At 45.4% G+C, this 15,515-nt stretch overlaps 1 long non-coding RNA gene across 1 annotated transcript in view; it reads left to right on the top strand.

Annotated features, from left to right (window-relative positions):
- Window positions 1–12,519, top strand: part of LOC146025670 (uncharacterized) — a 54,172-nt gene extending 41,653 nt beyond the window's left edge. The window contains exon 5 of the long non-coding RNA XR_014454262.1: window positions 12,458–12,519. This is a non-coding gene — a long non-coding RNA (uncharacterized LOC146025670). The remainder of the gene's footprint in view (window positions 1–12,457) is intronic.
- The last annotated feature ends 2,996 nt before the right edge of the window (window positions 12,520–15,515 follow it).

The following is a 15,515-nucleotide window of genomic DNA, read 5'->3' as shown; positions in this document are numbered from 1 at the left end:
CCTATTGCCAGACATAGACTTTCTATAAACTAAACCCAAAATACCTAAAATGGAAAAAGGAACAAACAGAGTCTGAGTCCGCTTCTTATTGTTCTTCTCTCCTGGCGTCAGCTGTTTCTAATCGACTGATCGTACCTTGCGTTTCATAATACCCGTACTTCCGGTATCTGGCCGGAAGACAGGGAGGATATGGCGTATTTGCGTTCCACCAGACGGCGCTTGCGTGTCACACTCTTTTTTCAGATCTGAAAAAAGATTTAGATGTTTTTCTCTTTTTTTGGGGTTCACTCCACTTAATGAGAGGATATTGGCATCATTTCTAAGCGCTCTGGGAACTATCAAACATCTGTTGGTATTGCAAATACAACCCTTGTCCACCAAAATACACCCCATATCCCTCTACCCTATATAACCTACTTCCAGTGTCTTCTCACCTACAGCAAATACCTCTCTACCCCCAACATATCCTACTCCTCCTGTCCCCCAAAAAGACCCACATACCATTTTACCCAATACACCCTGCACGTCCTGTCCCCCCAACATACACCACATGATACTCTATTTTTCTGCCACTAGAGGGAGTAGTATTAGACAGGTAGTTAGGTTATAGTTGATCGATGTATCTATGGGGGGGGGGGGGGTGTAATTCAGACCTGACCACATGGCAGCGAATGTGCCTAGCGTTCAGGTACACGCCACCCTGCTTGAGTGAAATCCTGCCTTCAGAATGAATGTGATCACTGTGCGGAAAGATGCGTACGACTACAAATCTCTTAGAAGCCATGCGAATATGTTGAAAACAATTCTTAAGACGCCCACCATCAAATTATTTTTCCACTCGGCACAAATCATAGCAGCCAAAGGCTGACTCGGCGGTGCGATGGAAACAGGAAAATATCCGGCCTGTTCCCAACATCACACACCTTCCCCTAAAACATTTGGGTACTCCTGCATTTTCTGTAACACTCTCAGCATTTTTTTGGCATGCCCACCATTCATCTTGGCGCTCCCATGAAACTGCCGGTTGCCACCCCCAGATGCCTACTTCCTGTCAATCACCTTGTAAACTTCCCCCCCAAAAATGAGGGTTTCATCCAGTGGCGTAACTATAGCGCCGCAGACCCCACGATGGCGGGGAGGCGCTGACTAAGCGTGGGCTCTATTGTTACGGTGCCGCCTGCCGCCGCATATGCTGTGTCCGGGAGTCGGGGCTCGCAGATTTACTAGACTGCATCACGGTGCTCCACCTGGCTCAGGCTTCTTATGAAAAATGTCCCTCACAAAATGGCCGCCCCCTTACAGCAGGCAGTTTTTGAGGATGCTAGAGGAGGCCACAGCGGCGGCATTGTTAAATACTCAGATGAATCAAATGAATCAAATGCTCTGATTAATCAAAGTCAAACAATACAGAATTATTTGTTCTTTCTTGGAGAAGAAAGGAAATGATAAATAATGAATGGTGTGTCTGTGACATTGAAGAATTACTGTCTCATGACATTCACCTGCCAAATCATGTAACGAGGCATTGGCATATAATAGTAATTTCAGATGTAATTAGTTATCATAGCTTTTATGATTTGACATATTTCCCACAAAGGTCTTACTATATAGAGAAACCCCTGTCACAGTTTGATAAAAGATATGATAAAATATCAGATGTTTCATCGTCATATATACTGCAAATATGGGCTAGCCACAAATACATTTCACACCTAGCTCCACAGTAACAAAGGCCTGTAATTAGAGAGGGTGGGCGCATGGGCTGCTGCTCCTTATAGATAACGAAGCTTATATATTTTCTCCAGTTAGTGCATGTATACTGTGGTAATGGGAGCAGCATGTTACAGGAGAACCAATAGTGTTTGGGGGTTATTCTCTTTAATTCGCAGTAGGGCTGCGTTCAAACGGGGACAGATGTTTTTTTGTACTGAGCATTTCTGCCCATGTGCATACGCCGGGTGCACACACCCAGGACAGCGGACAGGGGCGGGGAGGGGCACAAGGCTCTATTAGCATATGGGAACGCCCAGCTTTTCATGGGCGTTCCCGTGAGAATGCTGGGCGTTCTTATGGTAATAAGGGCCTTGACGCAGGTGCAGGGTGCGGGCAGCTGACATCACCGGATAAATGGTGGATAGTATCGCACTCTACCAGGGTTGGGGTACGGGGTGGATTATGTGGCGAGCATGGAATGAGTAGGAGCAGCGGTCCTAGGGTTAGTCCACAACCCTTACTATGCATGTGTTTGAGGAGGAGGGACTGCGCACTCTATCAGGGATGGGTGAGGTGGGGGAATGGGGGGGGGGGGATTGATGGGGATGTGTATAGAGAGTGAAATGCTGTGTGTGTATTGTCTCACTAATGTATGTGTTGCGGGTGTCGGGTATGGGGTAAGTGATCCTGGGACTGGGCCTCTTGTCTCGCAGGAGGGTCTTCACTGGACGTCAGCTGCTTGTCCATATCTCCGAGAGACTTCAGAGTCCCTTTTATACGTGTGCGCATTCGCCATCATTCAATGGTCACTGGCGTGTTATTGCATACGGTGCATGTGCACGTGTGAATTTACGCATGATTGCATATGTCTGTCCTAGTCGGTCAGAAATAAGGGCCTGATTCATTATTGATCGGTTCTCCTAGCATATTAGCACTGCGGACCGATGGTACAGCTATGCGCATGTGAATGCACGTATTTACGCATTTGTAGGGCGCTATATGAACGCCTTTGGCAATTATCACAGTTGGCGGGGCCTTCGGACGGGTAGGGGAGAGAAAGGGGCGGGCAGGGTCCAGAGCAGGGGAATTCCCAGCGTTTTATGGCCATCCTCATGAAAACGCTAGGCATTCCCCTGGGGACGCAGGTGGGCCGATGCCTCCTTGTGGCAGGTGGCTGACATCACAGGACATCAGCGCCAGCCCCATCATCGGTGATTTGCGGAGGAAATAGAAGTCATTTCAGACTGACCTTTATTTCCGAAGACAAGAGAAATCACTCGATCGTCTGCGACCATCAAATGATTTATCCTGCTATCGTCCAGATACGAGGGGATGTGTTAGCTGATGTGGTACCGAGAGGTTCGGTGAAGGGGGGGGGGGGCATTCGCCTGGGCTGCTGGCGGTGTTTAAGCACTTGACATCTTTGTGTGATTCCCAGTAGTCTAGACGGCGAAGAACAGACTGATTCTTATGGTTCTCCTCGACATAGTATGGAGAGGGTCATAGGCATGTGCAGCCCATTTTATTAGGGGGTGCAACATTGGAGGGTGCGTGCCTACCCCCAACTACTGGGCATGTCTATCACCATCTACTTGGTATCAATTCAAAAATAAAGCACACATTAAACATACGCAATGGCACCCATAGTAATAGAAACACAATGGCTCCCATAGTAATACAAATAAATTGATGATAGTTGTGGTCGGTGCCGGGTTACTTAGTGCATTAGGGTGTACATGTGCACACCTGGCACACCCTGTGCGCACGCCTATGGAGAGGGAGAAAGTGAGGAAACTAAGGAGGGCAGTTGTTGCTGAGTTCTAGGGAACTCAGAATCAGGCGCATGATTCCAGCAACTGTGAAATCTCAGTTGAACTCTTGGGGTTTACAGTATATCATTTTCAAAGATATATAAATACATTTTTGGCATTCATTTTTAAACTGATTACATTTTTTTCATTCCAAGTCCAAACTCTAAATTTGTTAAAATTGATGTATGAGTTTTATTTTATTTTGGAACTGTCCCAGGTAGCAAACATGAGGAACACTTTAAAACAACTTCAAGCATTTTTCAATGACATGTAGAAAATGAAGTAAAAAAAAAAGGTCTTGTGTCTGCATCAACTTCAATTGCAACCCACACAAGCAGAAGCATAATCCACCACCACCATACCACCATATCCTCCATTATTGTCTCTATAACTTGTCTCCTTCTCATGGCCACTGGGAAAATGCCTCCTATCTCCAAGCTAAATCTTCTATGCCAGATGCAACTCTGCCCAGCCCAGCTCCCAGTAGCTCTGCCATCCTCACAGCCACCCACCAGCACAGCTCCTGGCAGCTCCCGCCCTCAGGTTAATATGCGGGGCAGCCGGGGCATTTTCTTTATTAGGGAAGCCAATGCCCCAAGATTGGCATCCCTAGTTCAAACTTTAGTAGCTGTGAGTACTTATTTGCCAAGTTTGCCAATACTGTACCTTTCAAGGGTCATATTTGGTTGGTAATGGACCATTCATCATTGTAATTAATGTATCTTGTTGCACCTGAGTCAATATACCAGTAATTTTTCCTGCTGCTATCTGTAACAATCTAAGCTGATTCATTTTGCATATGCATTTCTTGCTTTACATTGAAACCATATTATTTTGCTTGCATACATATGTTTTGTGAAGTATATTGTGACAATTGCAGTATTGGAACTTTAATTTTCGGTACTTATGTATTATCTGGGCTCCCATGTTAAATGCACCCCATTTTTTCATACCCCTACTATCCAACTACGCATGGAGTTGATTTTATATAGTGTGGCGAGCGGACGCGGTCTCATAAGAAAAACGGGAGCCCAGATATTACATAAGTACCGAATTTTCTACCTTTTGAATTGAATGTACAGTAGTAGTCTCAGCACTTGAATCGAAGGCGCACATGTTTTTGGAACTGTAGTCATGTTGCTCTTGCTTCTATGATTGATTTTGCTGTATTTGCCTCCAACACCTCAACTCATCAGCCAAACTTAGGCTTTAAATTCTGTATCATTGCTGTAGCAATGTCATCATCATCTACTTGCACTTCTACAGATGCCAGCTGTTGAGAAACAGTCATTCTTTTTTTCAAGAGACTCACTCTGCTGCTTACAAAAGGGCTCAGGGAACGCTGGGGGAAGGATACTATAGTATCATTTTATAAATACAGTAGGTTGATCACAATGGACTTTTCAACCTTACAAACTATGTTACTTTGTTACTATGACACATTTAATACTATGGGTCAAATTCAGACCTGATTGCATGGCTATGAATTTGCACAGTAGACAATTGCGTTGCGTACAATTCGCAGTACGGATGCATGAGGCCATCCTCCGATGAAAGCCTGCAACTATTTCTATGCACACCACTTGCAAGGTGATTTACAAGAAGTAGGCACCTGGATGTGGGAACTGGATGCTTAGTGGGAGTGCTAAGACAAACGCAGGCTTGCATATTAAAATGCTTGGACTGTCCCGGAAAACACTAGGCGTGTCTGAGCGTTTTAGAGTATGGTGTGTAACATCAGCTACAGGCCGGATATGCCTTTTTTCCATTGCACTGCCGAGTCAATGTGGCCCATCAAGTGGCCCCTATTGGTCAGTAGATATACAGTATATAACCACTGGAATCCGCACTTACAGATATGGATGGTGTAATTGCTCCATTGTCCTCCTCAAAGTGACTATTATCAAAGAAGCAGATGGAACTCAGAGTGAGAACAATGCCTTTATTTCTTTCTATGTTTCAGGGGTCCCCGCCGCTTCTCCTGGAAATATATATAAAATCTAAGCAACTCTACACAGTACAGTAAATAAGATCCCAAAGGCCAGGAGTTCCGGCAAGCACTGTTGTTAGAAAACAAGAAGTACATGAACCGTGCTCCTGGGAGACCTTGGTACTGTGATATATTACAGCGCGAGTATATATTTTCTCCTGTACTACTATATATATTGGTGAACGTGCAGAGGAGTGGATTGAAGTTTCCAGGAATCGTTGCACTGGGACACAGAAAGCTGTTAGCCACAGAACACATTTTGTTCGGAGAACATATATATTTTTTACTTAACTGTAAATTTTGCAAATCACTCTGTCAATGCAGGATTCGGATCATGGGGAAAAATGCCAACCCCTCCAGTGAGCACCGCAGCTACATAGGCCGTTTCCTAGGAACGGTCCCCGCACTGGAAAATGTGGCCAATTAGCATACTGGTAAAATAATCTGTATCCAACAATTCTGCAGCTGCATTTTGCTATTGTTGATTTGGGTCGTTTTTGTTGTTTAATTATATGCTAGGTGCCAATTTAGCACAGTAAATTGCATTTCCTTGATACTGGGTTTATTTGGCTTATTTAAATACCAGAAACATATTTTTGCTTCCAACTCCTGTTCTGAATATCGTTTTTTTTTAAAGCCTTTCGTGTTGTACAATTGGGAAGTAAAATGAAAGCAATTTAAAAGAGTTTGCACCGGTTACTAAGCTGCTGACCTTTACAATACCTTTCCACCCAAAGTGGCGCCAAGTGGACGACCTGTCCAGTTCCCCTCCGCTGAACACTGCATTCATGGTGCAATTAAATAGCTATTACTACAAGCAGCAACATCTTCAAACCTTAAAAATATTCCGTACTGATAATTCTCTTAAAATATACAGACAGAGAATCTTTATAAACTATTATAATCTTTAACCGTTATTTATATAGCACCTACATACACAGAGGGCTGTCGAGAGTGGGTTTAGGCCTGGGTACTAAGAGGAGGGGCATAAGCAAAGCAGGGATGACCATGCCCCCTTTAAAAAAAAATCTTGGTTGCAGAGAGAGGCTGCTGCCCCAACAGATGAAATTTGTTTCATATGCAATCCTGCCATCCAGAAAGCTGTCGTGGTTCAATGGGGATCTTATGCGACTTCTCCCCTCGTAGAAGTCACATAGTATAAGGGCCTTTAGTGGCAGTTCCTGCAGGTGTCACAGACGGGCCAGCCACTGGCACTGAGTAGAATGCCCTACAGAGCTGACAGCCCAGTGGCTACTGGAGTGTGTGAGACTGAGAGATCACCAGGTCTCATTGCTGATCAGTCATATTCAATAACAATGGATTTATATGCGGATCTCTAAGATACAACAAGTTATTGAAGCTCTTGAATGTATTGATGAACTCAAAATTCATAATATGTTTGGTTACTACTGTAGTTATCTATCTGACACACAATAAGGAATAAACGTATTAAGTAAACATCCTGAAGCAGAAGAAGATGTTTCTCTCATAACACAGAATGGTGGTGGAGACATTGCAGCAGTGGTGGGGAGGTACATAGCATTGGCTTGGGGACAGAGCCGGAACATTAGGGACTCAGCACTGCAGGTCACTTCATATGTATTCTGGGTTCCTCTCTCCCAGTATACGGGGAGCAGGATAATGATAACATTAATGATTTCCTTTAAACTGGCTGGAACTCTCTGAGCAAATGATATATTGCATACCAGTAGCGTAACTACCGATGGTGCAGGGAGTGCTACTACTATGGGACTCTGGTTGACACAAGAGCCCGCTGCTACTCCTGCACCTAGTCACTGTCTGCCTCCAAGGCCTGCTGACACCACTTGTAGCATAAACACTGCCCCTTCCCTTCATTCCCCTGAGGCTGCAGTGCTGCATGGAGCATATAGCAGTGGGGAGTTTGGGCTCCGAGTGCAGCGCTTTGTGATATTTTTAGGGGTGTGGTATAATACTATCTACCTGGCGTAATGGGTGCTCTACATGGTGTAACAAGTAATGGGAGCTCTACCTGGTGTAACAGGGGATTTTGCTTGCATAAGAGGTGTAACGAGGGCTGTGTCTGGTCTAACGTGCAATGGGGGCCTTGCTTGGCATAACGAGTATAATGGGGACTTTGCTTGGCAGAAAATGTATAAGGGGGTTCTACCTGGTGTAAATGTTTATAAGGGGTCTCTACCTGGTTTAAATGTGTATAAGGGTTCTCTACCTGGCATAATGTGTAAAGGAGGACCTACCTGGCATGATCTAAATGAGGGATTCTACTTGGTGTAATGTGGGCTTTACATGATGTTGATTATAAAGGGTATCTACCTGGTGCAGTGTATAAGAGGGGCCCTATCAAGATTTTGCTATGGAACCCACATAGTTCTAGTTATGCCTCTGTCCTCGCCCCCCCCCCCCCCTCTCTCTCTCTCTCTCTCTCTCTCTCTCTCTCTCTCTTTCTCTCCCATTACCCTCGTTCTTTAATTGGCATAAAGTGTAACAGGGGCTCTACCTGGTGTAATATGGGCTCTAACTGGCTTAATGTGTAACAGGGGCCCTTCCTGGCATGAGAGTCGTCCTACCTGGTTTAATGGGTACTTTAACTTGCATACAGTAACACGTAAAGAAGCTTTACCTGGCATAACAGGGGCTCTACTTGGCATAATGAGACTAAGGGCTCTACATGGGATAATGGGGGCTCTACCTGTCAGAACATGTAAGGGGGCTCTACCTGGCATAACTTTTTAGAGGGCTCTACCTGGTATAACGGGGGCTCCTGGGTGTAACATGTAATGTAGGCTATACCTGGAATTATGGGGGATCTACCAGGTGATAAGGGGGTACTAACTGGTGTATTAGGCACACTTCATGGTGTAACATGTAACAGGAACTCTACCTGGTGCAATTGGGGTCCCTGCCTGGCTTATCAGGCTTAATGGGGGCTCTGTCTGGTGTAACATGTAATGGGGGGCTTTGAATGGGGTCACTGGGTGCTCTGTCTGGTATAACATGTATAAGGGGCTCTACCTGGTGTAATGTGTAAAAGGGGGCTCGATCTAGGGCTTTCAAGATTTTGCTATGGAGCCCACAAAATTTGAATTTAACCCTCGGGTGCATACACATTAAGCAATATTGCCCGGTGGCCACATACTGGAGCATGCGGTCATTGACAATATACTGTAGTGTGAATTTTATTGCATGTACAGATGACAGGGGGGGGGGGGTCGATAAAAACCTGCAGGGATGTGTTGTTAATGATATAGTGCGTACCCACTAAACAAGATGCACAAAAATACTGTTAGTGATATCTTTAACATATGCATATCCTTGGGAAACATTGTCTAATGTGTAAACAGATTAAGGTTAGAGAAACCCTGTGCTTTGGATCACAGTAACTATTAAGACAGCAAATAAAAGGCAATGCACCAGACCACGATTCCAACCTGTGGTATCATCCTGCTCACATGCAGGAAGCACTGCTTGCATCGGTAATCATTACACAGTGATGCGTGGCTTACCTCTCAGGGTGCCACAAAACTACAAGGCTGCATTTTACCAGCCGGTCTGCTCCCTGGAAAGCAGCAATGTCTATTTTTGTGTCTAAAACTCAGTGACAGAGAAAATAAAAATAAATCATCTCTGTGACAGCAGCATTCGGATTCAGTTTATATCCAGATGAATAACATCTACAAGATGTATGTGGACACATCTGTATGTGCCGTGTGCCTTGCTAAAGTCATATTATATAACTCATTAATCTGTAGGCTGTGTATGCTGCCTCCATCCTGCAAAAAAAAAATCCTGTTTTCTTTTATGACTGACCGCACTCAAGTTGATCGACAGGAATCCGGCGTTTATGGTAATTGGATGTTAGGCGGGCAGTGGTATGCAGGCAGGAGGTGGTATGCAGGCAGGGGGTGGTGTGCAGGCAGGAGATGGTATGCAGTCAGGGGGTGGTATGCAGGCAGGAAGTGGAATGCAGGCAGGAGATAGTATGCAGGCAGGAAATGGTATGCAGGCAGGAAATAGTATGCAGGCAAGGGGTGGCATGCAGGCAGGGGATGGCATGTAGGCAGGAAGTGGTATGCAGGCAGGAAGTGGTATGCAGACAGGGGGTGGTGTGCAGGCCAGAGGTAGTATGCAGGCAGGGGGTGGTATGCAGGCTGGGGGTAGTATACAGGCAGGAGGTGGTGTACAGGCAGGGAGTTGTGTGCAGGCAGGTGATGGTATGCAGACAGGAAGTGGTATGCAGTCAGGGGGTGGTATGCAGGCATTGCGTGGTATTCAGGCAGGAGGTAGTATGCAGACAGGGGGTGGTATTCAGGCAGGAGGTAGTATGCAGGCAGGGGGTGGTATGCAGGCTGGAGGTGGTATGCAGGCAGGGGGTGGTATGCAGGCTGGAGGTGGTATGCAGGCTGGGGGTGGTATGCAGGCAGGGGGTAGTAGGCAGGCAGGAGCTGGTATGCAAGCAGGGGGTGGTGTGCAGGTAGGAGATGATATGCAGGCAGGAAGTGGTATGCAGTCAGTGGGTGGTATGCAGGCAGGAGGTGGAATGCAGGCAGGAGATAGTATGCAGGCAGGAAGTGGTATGCAGGCAGGAAATAGTATGCAGGCAGGAAGTGGTTTGCAGGCAGGGGGTGGTATGCAGGCAGGAAGTGGTATTCAGGCAGGAAGTGGTATGCAGACAGGGGGTGGTGTGCAGGCAGGAAGTGGTAAGCAGCCAGGGGGTGGTGTGCAGGCCAGAGGTGGTATGCAGGCAAGGGGTGTTATTCAGGCAGGAGGTAGTATGCATGCATGCAGGTGGTGGTATGCAGGCAGGGGGTGGTGTGCAGGCAGGAGATGGTATGCAGGCAGGAAATGGTATGCAGTCAGGGGGTGGTATGAAGGCATTGGGTGGTATTCAGGCAGGAGGTAGTATGCAGGCAGGGGGTGGTATGCAGGCTGGAGGTGGTATGCAGGCAGGGGGTGGTATGCAGGCTGGAGGTGGTATGCAGGCCGGGGGTGGTATGCAGGCAGGGGGTGGTATGCAGGCAGGGGGTAGTAGGCAGGTAGGAGGTGGTATGCAGGCAGGGGGTGGTGTGCAGGCAGGAGATGGTATGCAGGCAGGAAGTGGTATGCAGTCAGGGGGTGGTATGCAGTCAGGGGGTGGTATGCAGGCAGGAAGTGGTTTGCAGGCAAGGGGTGGAATGCAGGCAGGGGTTGGTATGCAGGCAGGAAGTGGTTTGTAGGCAAGGGGTGGAATGCAGGCAGGGGGTGGTATGCAGGCAGGGGATGGCATGTAGGCAGGAAGTGGTATGCAGGCAGGAAGTAGCATGCAGCCAGTGGTGGTGTGCAAACCAGAGGTGGTATGCAGGCAAGGGGTGCAATGCAGGCAGGGGGTGGTATGTGGGCTTTTTACCTGCTCATTGCCTCCCCATCCCCTCTGGCCATTTTGTGATAGACATTTTTAATGTGAGCAGGAGCGCCAGGATTTCAGACAAGCAGTTCTGCAGGTCCCCGGCAGCGTTGCAGCACTTAGTCCCCGAAGACCACCAGTGCCCACACTTACTCAGTGGATATTGCTATATACAGGAACATACTTCGCTAACAATATAGTCAAAGCTTCTGCATGTTCAGATGACATGGGGGGGGGGGGGTCATTACCGATCCGTGGGAGTGTGCATCATAATGATATAGTGCCAGCACACTAGACGATATGCATAAAAATATCATTATAGTGCATATCGTTACCAAGTCTCGTATGGTGTGTGTGCACCTTAAGAATGGCTCTGCACCTTTATGCTATAAATATGTGGTATATACAGTATACTGTACTTCCTACCTGTGCTATATAGAGGCAGGGCTGCATTGATCTATAATGCAGAACCTCATTTGTCCTTTCCTTTAAATCCTTTATCCTGAAACCTGAGCGAGCAGTATACACAGAGTCCTGAGCGAGCAGTATACACAGAGTCCTGAGCGAGCAGTATACACAGAGTCCTGAGCGAGCAGTATACACAGAGTCCTGAGCGAGCAGTATACACAGAGTCCTGGAATACTATTTGACAAAGTACCTAAAACACGATCCTTCCCCATGAAGGCGGCTTAGTAAAGTAAATGTTTCCATTGACTCTATAAAGAACTTATTCCAGTTTATTTGGCTGATTGTGACAGTGACACCAATTTCATGCCTGTCTATTTTCTCAGCGCCCAAAATTCCCCGAGATGTTGCCTTCCCCTCTCAGAGTTCCACTTTAGTAACTGCATGTGACTCGAAAGATATGAAATCAATTTTGGAAAGTATTTCTGTGAAATGCTGTTCACCAGAATGAATGGCTATAAGCCTTCGGAAATTGTCACTGCTGGCTTATTCCGAGGGGCGGTAAAGCTGACGCTTAAAAAGTTTTGGAAGTGTCACATTTACAGTAATGTCTAAGAAATACTTTTAAAATAAAGATCACATGAGTGCAGAAGCGCCGCGAGTCCGCGGAAGGAGGCAAATAAATATGTTATGGTGCGTGATAAACACACTTCTGAGGTTCTGCAAACAAAATGGGAGTTATGACCCTTGTGAAATTGATTTGCTATTAGACTGAAACGTTTCCGCAACCCTGATATAGCATGGACTGCCTATAACACTAATAATCCCAGGAAGATATATGTGTCCTATAGACAGTAAAAGCAACAGTTTGAATTCAAACAGAAAATCATAGTTAATGTTCAAAGAATGTTGAAAAAAACTAAGGCTGTCTCTACTATACGATGTTGATAGATATTTAAAGTTACAGTAGCTGTGGATGTTTAATTCATAATTATGTAATTGATCAGAATAATTAAGAAAGTTATTATTTTTTGTTTTTAAATCGACCATAATTTTTTGGTCTTTTCAAATATTTAAAGTTTAAATACGTTTGCAAAATATTTTTTTTAAAGATTTTTAACTCGTCATCATCTTTGTCCTCCTCCTCCTCCCTTGTAGAGATGCACCTCAGACTGACATCACTGCCTGGGGATTGGAGGAGACCTGTTCTGTCATCCTAATGACCATACCCGATTGAGAAAATGAGTGTTTCTTAAATGCTTGGACTTTTTTGTAAATCAATTTCAATTTGATACAATTTGTATTTTTTTCCTGGCTGCCAAGCTTCGGCCACTCTTCAATCTGGACTATTATTTGGACTATTATTATTTGGAAAATAAGGACTAGTGGGCCTGATTCAGATGCTAGGCTGCGTATGTTCGCAGCTGAAGACCGCCCCACTAAACGCCCATTCCCCCGTGGATCAAACCTCTCACTAGCATGCGGGATGAGGTGAACGGTCGCTAACACATGCACTCACATGTGGCCATAAGGGGGGAAATCAAATGATTTGTCTAGCCTTCATTAAGAAAAGTCAGCCTGGACTGCATTTTACAGCGCCAGCTATCCATCAAATTCGGGGTGGGCACATGCCTGTGTCTGTAGGGGTATGCCCAGTGTTTTTATGGCCATGCCCCTTTCCCTCCCCTCCTGCAGAGTAGGGCGCGTTGAGTTTGAAACTCGCCAAAGCTGATCGCTCCCAGGGTTTGCACATTTGCATATTCACTCATGCACAAACCAAGACCATCGGGGACGGTGACAAATTTGGCCCGCTATGAGCACCGGTGTTCTGTGTCATTCACAAGACTTAGGGATCCATTTATCAATGATCGCAATTACAATGGGCTATTGCCATCTCAGAATGGCGGTAGCCCAGGTATGCGATGCGCTGCTGCCTGATGTTGATACATCGGGCAGCTTCGCATCCCCCATAGAAATCTATGGTGGAGGCGGCCGGCGGCAGTGCAAGAAGGATCGGAGATTCCTGCTGCGGTCCCTCCTGATACATTTGGGTGATACTTAATATTTGCGCCTAACCTCCAAAAACAGGTGTTTTCAGGGATTAAGCCCCTAATATTGATTGATAAATGTGGCCCTAAAGATACAAAAGAACTGAAGACTGTTGTGTTCTTCTATTAATATTTAATTAGACAAATACTCCTTGGACGCATTTCGCTGCCTTCCCTACCTGCAAGGAAATGTTATAGGATCATGGAACATGTAGTGTACAGCACAAAACAGACATAAACTGCGGAACTCCAGTAACCTCAGACCAGAAGGAAGCGCAGCAGTGTTGGGGCAAAACACAGATGATTTTCCTATTATTTCAGTTTAATTCTTTATTTCCAGAGTTTTAATGGAAACATAAAAAAAAAGGTAACGATAAACTCAATGAGCCAATAAATAGGTGACCATAATCTAGAAGGAACTTTAGAGTATTTAATTAGCAGTAAAATACACAAATAATAGTTTTTAAATCACATGAGATGGAAGAGGAATCATCACGCACTTTATAGAGCACTGTACATTTCTGCCAGGAATCTGAATATCTGTCTAGTGAAATTACACAAAGATTCTCCATAATATAGAACGTGAGACTGCCCTCGTTGACCACTTGCAGAGCAGGATGATGACCTTTTGAGATGCTACATGTTTCAGCCAAGTCTTGGAGAATGTGCCACGAGTGCCTTGTATATTCACCTGCGTCCGGGAAAGAGGAAATGGAAAAACCAAAGATCATGATGGAAAACATTTCTACTGCAACATTTCTAAATTGAAAACACTGACTCTATCAGACATGGTTCAGATATTTATGCGTAAAAGCAACAAGTGCAAGCTTCCTATATTAAATAAACCACAAGTTAGAAACATAAGCATTATATTTAACAATATAGAACTTTTTAAGGTACATCATGAAAGCTGAACATTGAGTCATGTTGCAAAGTGTAAGTAGAAATATACTGTATATACAATATGCCTTGCAAAAGTATTATAAATTGTAAGTCACCATCAAAGTATTTGTCCTCTGTGTGGGCTCTGGCAAACGGATGTGCACCCGTACATACGTTCATCTTCAGTTTGCAGCCCTGGGCATGGGTTCATATAGCAGGGTGACATGCATTCTACAGGGCCGTATTAACCTAATCACTGGGCTCCGAACACATGCAGCCCAGCAAGCAGGGCCCATTATACCAGACACCGTTATACCACATGCCTGCATTACCCCCGTGCCTGCAGCCACCATCAGCAATCTCTCTGCCTGCTCTTAGTTTGGGCATCCAACGCATGGGACTTAAATGCATAGGATGACAATGGTTATACATTTAATCTAATTCTGGTGTTTCTAATCCCTGTACCTTCTTACTACCCGTGCATTTACTTTGGGACTCTGACAAACTGTACTGTCCCTCTGTGATTTACATTACACAGAACTGTAACACACAACCCCCGGATCTACTCTGGTGTTCGTGTAATTCCCTTATGTCACCAGTTAGACCAACCGAATAGGGGGCACATTCATCCCTCTAAGAAGGGCCCTCCTATCCCTTTCATTCTTTCGGTTCTCTATTTCTTGAGTTGAGCACTACCAGATTATTACTCTCAACCTCCATCCAATATATCCATAGGATGGAGGGTAGTAGAAGGATTTGGTTACTGCAATAATCTCAGTGCTTCCTGTCCTCATAACTCGTTGCTCTCTCATCCACAATCAGGTCGGACCTTTCCTGCAATACTTAGTGTAACAGGCTGTAGTCTCCCTCTGTCTCTGGAAAGCAGAAGTGACACTTGTCCCAAATGTTATCCCTGTGTTGCTTCACCCAATAGAGTATACGACCATACATTACTGAGCCGCCTGATCTCGTCTGATCTCAGTAGCTAAACAGTTATTGGCCAGATCAGTACCTACCGGGTGACTGATAGGGAATATCTGGTGCCGTATCAATAACAGGTGACCGCACAACACCAGGTATCTCAGGAAAGACCATTTTTCTGTTCTTTTCCCTTATTCCTTCTATCTTTCACGTCTTACAGTATGTATCCGCAATTGTTGTGAACGTTTACCCGTATTACTCCGTACCACATGTTACCAATATAACATCCGGACGTTTATAATACACCAATCCACAGGGGGTGGTCCCCCAGGTGAAAACATTTTCGCCAACCCATTGTGATCCAT

This window comes from Crinia signifera, chromosome 1 (assembly GCF_055691185.1).
Source record: "Crinia signifera chromosome 1, ASM5569118v1, whole genome shotgun sequence".
NCBI lineage: Eukaryota > Metazoa > Chordata > Amphibia > Anura > Myobatrachidae > Crinia > Crinia signifera.
Note: the sequence above shows the minus strand (reverse complement) of the source record. Positions and strands in the feature narration are given on the sequence as shown.